Source organism: Rousettus aegyptiacus, unplaced genomic scaffold (assembly GCF_014176215.1).
Source record: "Rousettus aegyptiacus isolate mRouAeg1 unplaced genomic scaffold, mRouAeg1.p scaffold_m13_p_7, whole genome shotgun sequence".
NCBI classification, from domain to species: domain Eukaryota; kingdom Metazoa; phylum Chordata; class Mammalia; order Chiroptera; family Pteropodidae; genus Rousettus; species Rousettus aegyptiacus.
In genome coordinates, this window is record NW_023416310.1 from 83054480 (window position 1) to 83066595 (window position 12116).

A 12116-nucleotide genomic window follows, 5' to 3' on the forward strand; every position below is an offset into this window, starting at 1 on the left:
GTTGATCTGCTTGGATGTATGTTTCCAATTAGTCAACCACAGCTTGCCGCTTGGCAGATATGGGTAACAGATGAAAAGGCGCTTTCTGTGTCAGTATCACTGAACGCAAGCCAGTGACGATTTATACATGAGGCGTGCATCTAAAAGGAAACCACCATATCATTAGGCTGAGATATTTGGAGAGGTAAGCAAATCTTTATGTATTCAAAGCAAAGGATATGTTCGGATGTGTGTTTTTACATGTCGCTTGTTATAAATCTTCAGAATTGAAAGAGCAGTTATGACTTTCCATTCTGATAGCAGTGAACTCAAAAAATATCTTTGTTATTTACACCTAAGATTTATGTATATTTAAGTATTATCTTAGTCTTGGATTTTATTGCTCTATCTTCAAAGCCATCTCTTATTTATAGGGATCGAGGTTCAATCAAAAGTGCTAGGATAGGTTGTGGTACTGCTTTTAATTTTGCCATGTCTTTTTTAGGCTTAGGAGTGCTTTTAGGGAACTTAGGATGAATGCGTGTGGTAATAATATGTCTTGCTTACTGAGCCTTTACAATGTGCCAGGCCCTGTAGTAAGTGCTTTATACGTTCCTTCTTATCCAGCTGAGATTTCATGGTCCAACATGATGATCGCTCCCTTACAAAAAATGGCCTTCATGTCTTACTGTTCTCTTCCTATGATTCATCCCCAGCAAAACCTTAATCTGGCCAAATCCAACCCTCTTCTTTCTCCATTCCCTCATTCCCAGCAGAATGTGAAGAGAACACACGACTGTGCCAGCTGGTCTCGCTTTAAATTCATGTCTACAAATCTCGAATGGCACAAAATGTACCCTGGTAATCCTACCAGCTCCCCTCCAAAACCCCCAGCATGCTCAAGAAAAAGCTTCTGAGGTGAGAATCAACATGGTTGGTTCAAGAAGCCAAGGGAGGGAGTAGCAAGAGATGACCTCAGAGAGGCTACAGGTGCCCAGGTCATGTAGACTCTTGTGGGACATTGTAAGGACTTGGCTTTTATGTAAAGTCAGATGGGGAAACCCTGGAGAGTTTCGAGCAGAGGAGTGACAGAGTCTGACTTAGATTTTAACAGCATCACGTCAGCTACTATTTTAGATAGTAAGGGGCTAGGGGGAAATCAGGGAAATGGAAAATGATTGCAGTAATCCAAGCAAGAGATACTGGGGGCTTGGACCGAGGTGACTGCAGAGAAAAAGGTTAGAAGTGATCTAATTTTGGCTATCTTTGAAGGTAGACCCAACAGGGTTTGCTGATGCTTCGGATGTGGGGTGTGAGAGAGAGTAAAGGGTCAATGATGACACATCCAGGTTTTGGCCTCAGCAACTCTTAAGGTTGGAATTGCCCATTACCGAGAGAGAAAGAACTGTGGGAGAAGCATGTTCGGCAGGTGGGAAGAGGAGGTGAGTAAATAAATTTGTTTTTGGACATGTTGAGTTGGAGATGTTTGTCAGACATCTCTAACAGATTACCACAAACTTGGTGGCTTAAGACAATGGAAATGAATTCTCCCATAGTTCTGGAAGCTAGAAGTCTGAGCTCTAAGTGCCAGCAGGGCCGTACTTCCTCTGAAGGCTCTGTGGAAGACTCTGTCCTCAGCCTCTTTCAGCTTCTGGTGGGTGATGGCATTTCTTGACTTGTGCCTACATTGCTCCATTCTCTGTGTCCTTGGCCACATTTCGTCCCTCTTATAGAGACAGGAGAGAATCAAGGGTCTATGGTGCTAGAAGCAAAGCATCTCGGTCCCTTGGGCCTTCTAGAACAAAGTACCATACATTGGGTTTCTTATAAACAACAGAATTTTATATCTCCTGGTTTTGGAGGCTGGGAACTCTAAGATCAAGGCGCCGGCAGATTCACTGTCTGGTGACAGCCCATTTCCTGGTTCGTAGACAGCCATCTTCTTGCTGTGTCCTCACATGGTAGAAGGGGCAAGGGAGCTCTGAGGCCTCTTTTGTAAGGGCCCTAATCCTGAATTCATGAAGACGCCACTCTCGTGACCTAATCACCTCTCAAAGGCCCCACCTCCAAATACCAACACTGGGGATTAAGTTTCAACAGATAAATTTAGGAGAGGGGGGCCAAAAACTTTCAGTCTATAGTACACCAAGGAGTTTGAGGATATGCTTGATTAGACTAGGGTCCAGAGGAAAAAATGGCGGGCTTCAGGAGATGCGGTCAGAATAAGAGAGAATGCAGGACGTGCAGAGTCCAGTTTGGGGGAGTGCGGGGAGGCCTAGGACACCTAAGCTGGAGGGTTCAAATGACTGTGGTCTTAAGGCAGATCATGATGGCGAGGCTGTGAGTGTTGGGGAGAGGGAGGGGTGGGATCTTGCCTGGAGCACAGAGAGGGTGGGGGTGAGGAATAGTGGGTGTTCTTAACGTGACACCTGGAACTCTGGGATCTCGCTTGGCTTCAGCAAGTCAGTGGGCCCTAGTGAGGTGGAGTGATCTAGCGGTTAGAGCCTGGACTGTGGAGTCAGATGATCTTGGTTGAAATCTCTGCTCTGGGTGACTTCAGGCAAGTTATTCCATCTTTCTTTGTCTCTCTTTCTCTATCTGTAAAATGGAGCAGAGAGTAGTACCCACCTCCAAAGAACATTACGTGAGTCAATTTACGGAGGGTCCAAGATGAGCACCTGGTATGCAGCAGGCCTTATTTCCAGTGTCTATAAAACGTATCCCAAATCGTCTGCTTCTCTCCATCCCCACTATTTGGAGACTCGCCCAGGCAGCCATCCTCACCCACCGTCATTGCTGGGTGTTGTCTTTCCACTCTCGCCTCTAACCCACTCTCACAGCGTAGCCAGGGCATCGATTTGAAACTGCGCATCAACTCATGTTACTCCTTTGCTTAAAATCTCCTCACGAGCTCTCATCCTTGGCATGTAGGATAAAGTCCCAAATCATTATTCCGGGATCGCAGCGTCCCTCACCATCTGGCCTTCCTCCCACCTCATTTCCTCACCCACCAAGTTACCAGTTCCCTCACCTTTCTCCTCTGTAACATGCCGAGCACACTCCCGCTTTGGGCCTTTGCACCAGCTGTTTGCTCGAGCCCAGATGGCTCTTTTCCCTGGTCCACGCGTGGCTAGACTCTTGTCCCTCCCTCTGGTGTCGGCAGAGGCCTTTCATGACCCCATGTCGTGTAGCCTCTGCTCACTCACTTTGTTCATGCCTATTTTAATTCTCCACATGGTACTTGCTACCCTTTTGTATTTTCTTGGTTTTGTTTATTTATTTCTGTTCTACTTTGAATTTCCCTGAGAGGCTGAGGAAAGGATTTGGGTGCAGGTGGTTTATGTGGAAGGCGTTGCCAGAAGGTGGGGTGAGGATGTAGGGAGGGTGAGACGAGGAGGGTGAAAAGTCAGCGTAAGGGTGTCATGGACCTCACTGCCGGAGGAAAGCGGCTTTATCCCTCCAGGACCTCCGGGAAGCACACAGATGCCTCTCGGAGTTGTCCTGCAGAGAGATGGGGACCAAAGGCTTTACCCACTCGTTCCCATCCCCACTGGTGGAGGCCACCTCTGGGGCAGCAGGTTCCCTGACTTCCAGGTAGTGCTTGTCTTGAGGGCTACGCCAGTTCCAGCTGCAAGGTTGCCCCAGGGGAGGCTCTGGCAGCCAGAGGCCGGTGGGCACTTCCCAGCACAGCCAGTGGCTAAACTCAGAGGTGCACTGTGGTGTCTACTGCCTGCCATTTCTCCTACCAGTGTGTGTGCTTTCAGTGAGTCGAGACTGTCATTTCTGTTCACTATGTATCCTAAGAGCCCAGCCCAGAGCCTGACAGATAGTAGTAGTATCAATAAATATTACAATGCTAAAAGAACTTAATCCTTTTATCAATCCTCATTATTAGATAAAGAAATTAAGACTCAGTCTTTCTTACCGGGGTCTCACAGCTCACTGGTAATATAGCTGGGATATGAACCCAGGCGGTCGGACTCTAGAGCCAAGCTTTTAACTACGAGAACCTCCTTCATCAGTAGCTATAGCTAACTGAGGAATATTGCTAAATTTGATCACCAGATTTAGTATTGGCAGTATCACATTTTTAGGTACTTTTTAGAGATCGCCTTACTTATATATGACATAATGGCTCTCACACTGTATTAGAGCGTCATTTGAAGGATTAATAAGAATAAAAAATGCAAAGGGCTCAAAGGCCTTGGAGGGTAAGATAAATAACTTGCAGCCGTCCAGGTTCTATCTAAGCCCTGGGGAGTTTCCTGGAGGAAAACGGAGGGCACCTCTCTGGTGGCCCACAGTTGGTACCTGACAGCAGGGGTCAGCAAACATTTTGTGCAAAGGGTCCAGTAGCAAATAGTCTGTGAGCCATATAACCTCTGTCGCAGCTACTCACCTTGGCCATTGTAGCATGAAAGCAGCCACTGAAAAATATGTAAATAGATGGGCATGGATGTATTCCAATAAAACTTATTTACAAAACAGGTGACAGGCTGTGGTTTGCTGACCCCTGCCTTACAGGAAGGCAATAAATAGTCCAGATCTTCTGATTTTTCAAGAGACAATAAAAATCAGAATTTTATGTGAAATTTCCCAATTCTGAAAATATTATGCAGGCTACCAGTTTGCACTCACTAATTTAATAGCTTGCCATATTGCCTCAGAGGTTTGTCTACTTCTGTTCAGGAAATAAGACATAAATATCAACAACCAAAATGCACGTGACCTGTGAAAAATACTGTAGTTCAAAAGAAAGGACATTTCTTCTGAACTGGGAAGTAGTTGCTAACAACTTTATGGAGGAGGTGGTGCTTAGCTGGCATTTAAAGCTTAGATAATATCTTTCCGTGTAAAATTTACAGTGTGAGAGCATTCCCAGCAAAGGCAGTGGAATGAGCAAAAATATTTGGGGGACCAAAAATACACATTTGTGGAGTAGGGAAGGAGAGAAGGGAAGGAGGTCAAGGACAGACCTCAAGCAGTGCTCACAATGCCCCTTAGGGAGGCTGCCCTTAGTGGCAATGGCCACTAAGGATTGGAGCTTTGAGGGATCAAAAATGGGAGCAGTTAAGACACTACTACAGGTTGACTATTTCTCTCTCTGCCATGTGAGGATACAGCAAGAAAGCCACAGTCTGAAAACCAGGATGAGGGCCCTCTCCAAGAACCTAGTCATGCTGGCGTCCTGATCTCGGACTTCTAGCCTCCAGAACTGTGAGAAATAAATGTTCATCGTCTAAGTCACCCAGTCGATGGTAATGCATTATCGTGGCCCAAGCTAAGACAAAGACAGTCGTAATAGGCAGTAATAGTTTCTTGCAGTGAGCTCTGAGCTCAGAGGAAAAATTCTAGCTCTGAAACTAGAATCACAAATGCCGGAGCTGAAAGATGCTCACAGGTCTAACCAGCTCTGCCCCCACTGACAAATGGCGAAGCTGTGATCTGAGAGGAGATGTCACATGCCTGTGGCTGCACATGGGGCAGAGGTGGCCTGCAACCTTGTTCCAGATGCCTTTGAGCATGCACACAAAGCGCTTCTCAGGAAGGGAGAAGAAGTGTGACTACATGTGTCCTGTAGGTCCAAAAGACCTAGCATAAAATGTAAGACAGTAGAAAAAACCTAAGATAATTTGGGGCTTTGAAGTAGCAGGATACAGAACTGTGTACTTATGATTAACTTAATGATGATATAGAAGTTTTGGCTCACATCTAATTGGTGCCCTGCACGCACCAAACAATACACCATTTGATCTTCATATAACTCTGTAAACAAAGTAGTACTATTAATACACCCCTCCTCTTTGCAAATAAGGAACCCAGGGTTAAGTAACTTGCTGAGATCCGTCGACTCATCAACTCAGGAGAAGCAAGGCCAAGACTGAAGTCTGAGCAGTCTCACTGAAAGCCCGACTTTAACCACTGAGCCAGCAGGAGGTGAAGAGGCCAGGGTGGGGGAGGGGCGAAACATCAGAAACGTTCCGGGTGATGGGATTAAAGTCCCTATCCCAGGATGGTCATCAACTGCGTAAGGGCATTTAGGTCAACCATGAAACACATATATGACAGGTGGCCCCATAAGATTATAAATAAGGGAGGTGAAAAATTCCTATTGCCTGGTGATGTCGTAGCCTTCATAACATTGAAGTACAACTCACTACTCACGTGTTTGTGGTGATGTTGCTGTAAACAAACCTACTGCAGCGCCAATCGTATAGTGGTATAGCACATGCCATTATGTACAGCATAGAATACTTGATAATAAACGACTATGTCACTGGTTTATGTATTTCTATACCATACTTTTTATTTTAAAGTGTACTCTTTGTCCTTAGGAGACAATTTTTTGCTGTAAAACATTATGCCATGTTACGCCAGCAGCACCCTCATACATCTTGTATTTATACATGACCACCTCTGGATTACATCATTTTCCCTTGTGCTTGATTTAATCTCATGTTGTTTCAGACAGTAAGATGTCACATGGATTTGTCGCCCAGGAGCAATAAGCTATACCCGACAGCCTAGGTGTGTAGTAGGTCTGTGTAAGTGCACTTTGGGTTCGCACAACGATGAAATCGGGTAACTACGCATTTCTCAGAATGTTTTAGCCCCCCTGTGCTCCCCTTCTCCCCTCGCTAAGTGATTCGCGCCTGGGAACTTCAGTCTTCTGGAGCTCAGAACTGAAACCCCTGGGGTCTTCCTGATTCCCTTCTTTCACACCCCATTCTGGCCCATCAACAGAGCCTATCTAACTTCAAAATACGCTCAGGATCCGGCCCCTTCTCTAGTCCAGTACTCCCACCTGAAGCCTCTAGCTGGTCTCCCTCTAGGTCAGCAGGCCCCAATGTTTCAGCACCAGGGACTGGTGATCCTATGAGAATCTAATGCCTGATGATCTGAGGCGGCGAGGCTGGCGCTGGGGAGCGGCTGCAAACACAGATGAAGCTTTGCTAGCTTGCCCACTGCTCGCCTCCTGCTGTGCGACCCAGTTCTGAACACGCCATAGACGGTACCAGTCCTCAGCCCAGGGGTCAGTGTGCCCAGCCAAGGATATCACCACCTCGATATCACACGGTTGCCTGGTGGTGGTGGTGAATCGTGTTTTAATAGTGTTACAAGGAGAGTGTACCTGTGTAATGAAAGCATTTTAAATAGTGGATTGCCCAGCACCCTCCCCAACGGCCCAGCCTCGGTCCCCCAGGTTGACAGCTGCTACTTTAATCCTCAGCTCTTCAGCCTTGGTTGTCTGAACCCCTGGAAGCTTTGGAAACTCTTCACAGTTAGTGAGCTCAAGGAGTCCCAGGGCCCGAGGAATGCAGAGCCCTGTTGCCAACAGTCAGGACCCCCTCAGGCTGAGGGTACGGGTCCCATCCTCAGTCCCCAGCAGTCTCATCTGGTGCCTTTTACTGTCCAGTCCCTGTTTCCTTCCTGTTCATTGTCTGACAGAGGAGGGAAGTAGCTCAGGGGCTTTGAAGTTAATGGCTGCTTTTACTTCCTCCTTCTGGAGTTGGGAGCTTTTAGTGTCTGCTCCATTGTTCTTCACAGAATCTAGTCTGGCTAGAAGGCTCCTTTTTGCACACCTATTCCAGAGGTCACAAACTAGGGCCAATGCTGGGCATGGCCACACATAATTTTTTTTTTTTTTAAAGCCAATACAGTATTTAAAAAATCCAGAATCTAGAATTTTCTTTGTAAATTCTAGCAATCTGGCAATAAAGGGCCCAAATTCTGGAGCCAGAATAGAGGGGTGCAGAAGGGGATCCTTGCTTTTGGTGCACCATGAACTCTCTGGCTTACCACAGTCCTCACCACTCCGCGCTGTCCCTGGCGCCTCACGTGGGGTGGCTGTGGACCCTCAGACTCGTGCTCCTATTGCACGCGTGTTTACTTCACGTAATAACAGTGAAAACGCTACACAAAACTTACAATTCATCTGGAGCAACCCTATTTCCAAATAAGGTCACATTCTGACATACTGGGTTAGGATTTCAATATATCTTGTTGGGAGGACACCATTCAACCCATAACAGAAGGCAAGAACATTCTTAGAAGCATTTAATGCAGAGCATTAAACCAAGCACGGGCCTATGCAACTGCCTTGGTCACACACCATGAACCAGCACCCAGTAGAGGGAAATTTATTTTTTTACTTATTCCTTTTGTACTTTATTGATCTTATACTTTTCTAATTAAAAAAAAAAAAAAAGCTCAATATGGGCCCGCTTTATAAATATCCTAGGTTTTGAGCTCTGTTTGAAAAATGCTGCTTTTTTATCCTGCCTTCCTGGTCCTCGGACCTAATCTGTGGAGTTATATCTCAAGAATTTCTGGTCAAGGATCATAAAGGATTGGGCCAATGTTCTCTTGACTACATACATAGAACACACAGCTAGAAAGAGTTTAAAGGGGTCGGCTTGGTTTTTGGTTAAAGATCAGAGTGTAAACAAGGCTTATGCCTCAGAGTTTACGGCCCAGATGTCTTCCTTCTGTCCCTATCAACAGAGCCAGTCTTCATGCTTTTGGTCCTAAAAGGAGCAAGGCAAGCCATTAAGACTCTAAGGAAACACTATTCAAAGCACGTGCCTCAACTTCCCCCAGAAAGCTACGTGCTCGAAGATCTGTATCTGACCTCCCTTGCCACCCGGACTATTTAGTGCAGTGTGGTTATGGCAGCAAAAAGGCTGGAAGCAACCTAAACGTCCAGCCAAAGAAGCCTGGTTACCCACACCACGATGGATCTGTACTGGGAGACTTGGGGTAACTGCAGCTCTGTGGGCACTGCCATGAGACCCCAAGAGGTAAAAACGAGGTGCAAAAGGATGTTCACAGTATGCACATCATGTAAAAGGAGAAAAGGCATGACTGTCTGTCGGTAAAAGCAGAATTCACTTCTGGAAGGAAACATGAGATACTGGTTATCCTTGGGCGGAGAATGAGGCCCGCGACCAGGGTGAGAACATGTACATTTCATCATCTATATTTGTAATGTGAGAGCTTGCATCATATAAAAAAAGAGAGAGAGAGAAAGGAAAGTTAAAGTGAGCAGTTGATAACATCAGATTGACTTGTCCTCTGAGGGAGATCGGAAGGATCAGAAACATTCTTAGCATTTTATACCTGGGAAAGTTGTAGATACATAGGATGGTCTCACGCTACAGACTGGTTCCCAGCCTGTGAGCATCAGAGATTGGGGGCAGAAGGGTGGTAAATGGCTCACAGTAAGCACTAGATAAAGGTTTAGTTTTTGAATGAATGAGTGAACGAATGAACAAATGAATATTTCTTGGCTTGGATGGGGACAGAGTGGGAGAAGTAACTCCTATTGTCCACCAGAGGAGGCTTCTGCCAAGGGCACTACCACCATTTCTACCTGTGGACGGTGACTCACCAGCAAAACCATCAGTGCAATGTGCTTTTATTCTTCAGAGATATTGGGAAAGCAAGAGACTCCTGAGAATGATACACGAAGGACCGCAAAGTATGTATGACATTTAGAATCCTTTTAAAATAGCCCCTGGAAAAAAGCCCAAAGTTTCTGCTTCCCAGAACTCCTGATAACTGAGAACTGAAGTTTAGGGAAAAAAGGATTCCAAATTAGTAAATAATAAAGGCCTTTCTTCTTTCAGTATACGCTTCACAGAAAGATTATGGAGGAAAAATAATATGGTTACGAAAAAATAAAACAATACTGTGAGTTGTGTGATTCAATGGAAGGCCACTCCAGTAAGTATATCATTTGACTATTTTTTAAATGACACTCTTTTTACTCTTTTTTTCCAATTATGATAGCAATTCATGTTTCTTGTAGAAAAAAATGAGAAAATACAGATATACTAGAGTGAAAAGTAAAATAAAATTTCCTATAATCCTACCACTCTGATTGCAGCTAATATTTTTATGGATATTCTTCAGTTTCTTGTGTGTGTGTGAATGAAGTATAACTGACTGGTACATATTCTAATCTCCTTTCCCACTTAATATAATGTGAACATTTCCCCCAAGTCATGATTTATTCTCAAAAATATGTTTTTAAAGAGCCACATCATTATTTAACCAGTTCCTGTCCTAACAGTTCATTATAATAATAATAACAAAGCATTGTGATGAAACTCTCTGTAATAAATCTTTGTACTCATCTGTTTATTTTTTTAGAATAAATTTCAGATTGGAATAGTTGGAACAAATTATACATTTTAAAGCTTTCTGAGGTATATTACCTTTTGGAAAGATGATATTAATTTATATTCCCATCAATACCGTATATTTGTCAATACTGCATATTATATTTTTAGAAATCCTAGACCAAAATGTATCCCAGTATTTCTAACAATTTTTTAATGTTTTCCTAGTGAGTATGGACATTTAAAAAACATTTATTGATTTGAATTTCATCTTTTATGTCATGTCTATTTATCCATTTCTGCATTTTGAATGTTAGTGTTTTATGTATTGATTTAGAAGAGGTCTGTAGAATAAGATCAACCTTTGTCACACTTGTTAAAAATATTGTCTCCACTTTGTCATTTGCCTTTTTGGTGATATTTGATATGTCTAAGTCTTGCATATTTATTTAAATACATATTCATTCTTGCCTTTGGTTTCTTCCTATGCCTTAATATCCGAGCTTTCGCCTCTGAAATAATTCACCCATATTTTCTTTTAATTGTCTTTTGATTTCTGTGGTTTGTTTAGTTTTATGGGTTTGATAAATTTAATTCATATACAATAGTTTCCCCTTATCCACGAGGGATTTATTTCAAGACCCTCAATGGATGCCTGAAACTCCAGATAGTACCAAACCCTATATATCAAAAGTTAGGCTGGGGAAATTAGCTAATTTGGGAGAAGAACGTAAAACTAAGAATACATTTAAACCATCGCTAAAATAAATATAAAAAGCTGTCCAATGGCAAAACAAAAACAATTTAATAACGACTTTAATGTCCTTTATTCAATGGAAAACAATCCATGAGATTGGAGGAGTACATATATACTATGTTTTTTCCTCTACAGACCTGTGATAAGGTTTAACTTATAAATTAGGCACAGTAAGAGATTAATAACAATAATAATAAAATAGAATAATTATAATAATATGTTATAATAAAAGTTATGTGACTGTGGTCCGTCTATCTGAAAAGAGCTTATGGTCTGTACGTACAGGCGGGCAAGGCTGGACGAAGGGTTGATTCACATCCTGGACGAGATGGATTGGGATTGGGCAGGAGGGTGTGAGATTCCACCACATTACTCAGAACGGTGTGCAATTTAGAACTTACGAATTGCTTATTTCTGGTATTTTCCATTTAATATTTTCGGCTTATGGGTAACAACCCGTGGAAAGTAAAACTGTGGATCAGGGCTGACTGCTGTGGAGGGGTCCACAAAACGGAGGCGGCCCCACCCAGGCGCTTACAGGAAAGCACCTCGCGTACAGTCCTGCTCAGCTTTACCTACCTCACCTCTCCCTGGAAAAAGGACCTGCTAGCCTGATAAGGAAATCTCAGTCTCCTGGGAAATCATGCCATTTCTGCCTCTTTTAACATTCGGGTAAAACTTGCTCTTGCCTTCCAGAATCTTCTCCACTGTGAGGTGCTGCACTCCCCCAAGCTCACGGATTGTTTGCCCTTGAATAAAGGACATTAAAGTCGTTACTAAATTGTTTTTGTTTCGCTATTGGAAAGCTTCATATATTTATTTTAGTGATGGTTTAAATATATTCTTAGTTTCTCATTTTCTCAAAATTTAACTAATTTCCCTAGTCTAACTTTTGAAGAATGTCTATTTTTCTCCACAAAAGTGATATGCCACATTTATCATACAGCTGATTTTTAAGTAGGTTATATGTTTCTAAGCTTTCAGTTATTTCACCGATGCATATTCATCCACTCTTGTATCAATACCACACTGTTTCAATGATAGCTTTGCAGTATGTTTTAAGATTTGGTAATATCCTCCCATTAAAAAAATACCTTAGCTTTTCTCAGATAGTCTTCCATTCCAGTTAGAAAAAGTTATGTCATCCTACTCTCATTCCCGTCTACCCACAACCATGAGACCTTCATTAAAAGAATTAATTTGGGTGAAGTTGGTATTTTTACCTTGTGTTTCAAGTCTTTCTTATTTTTCAATTT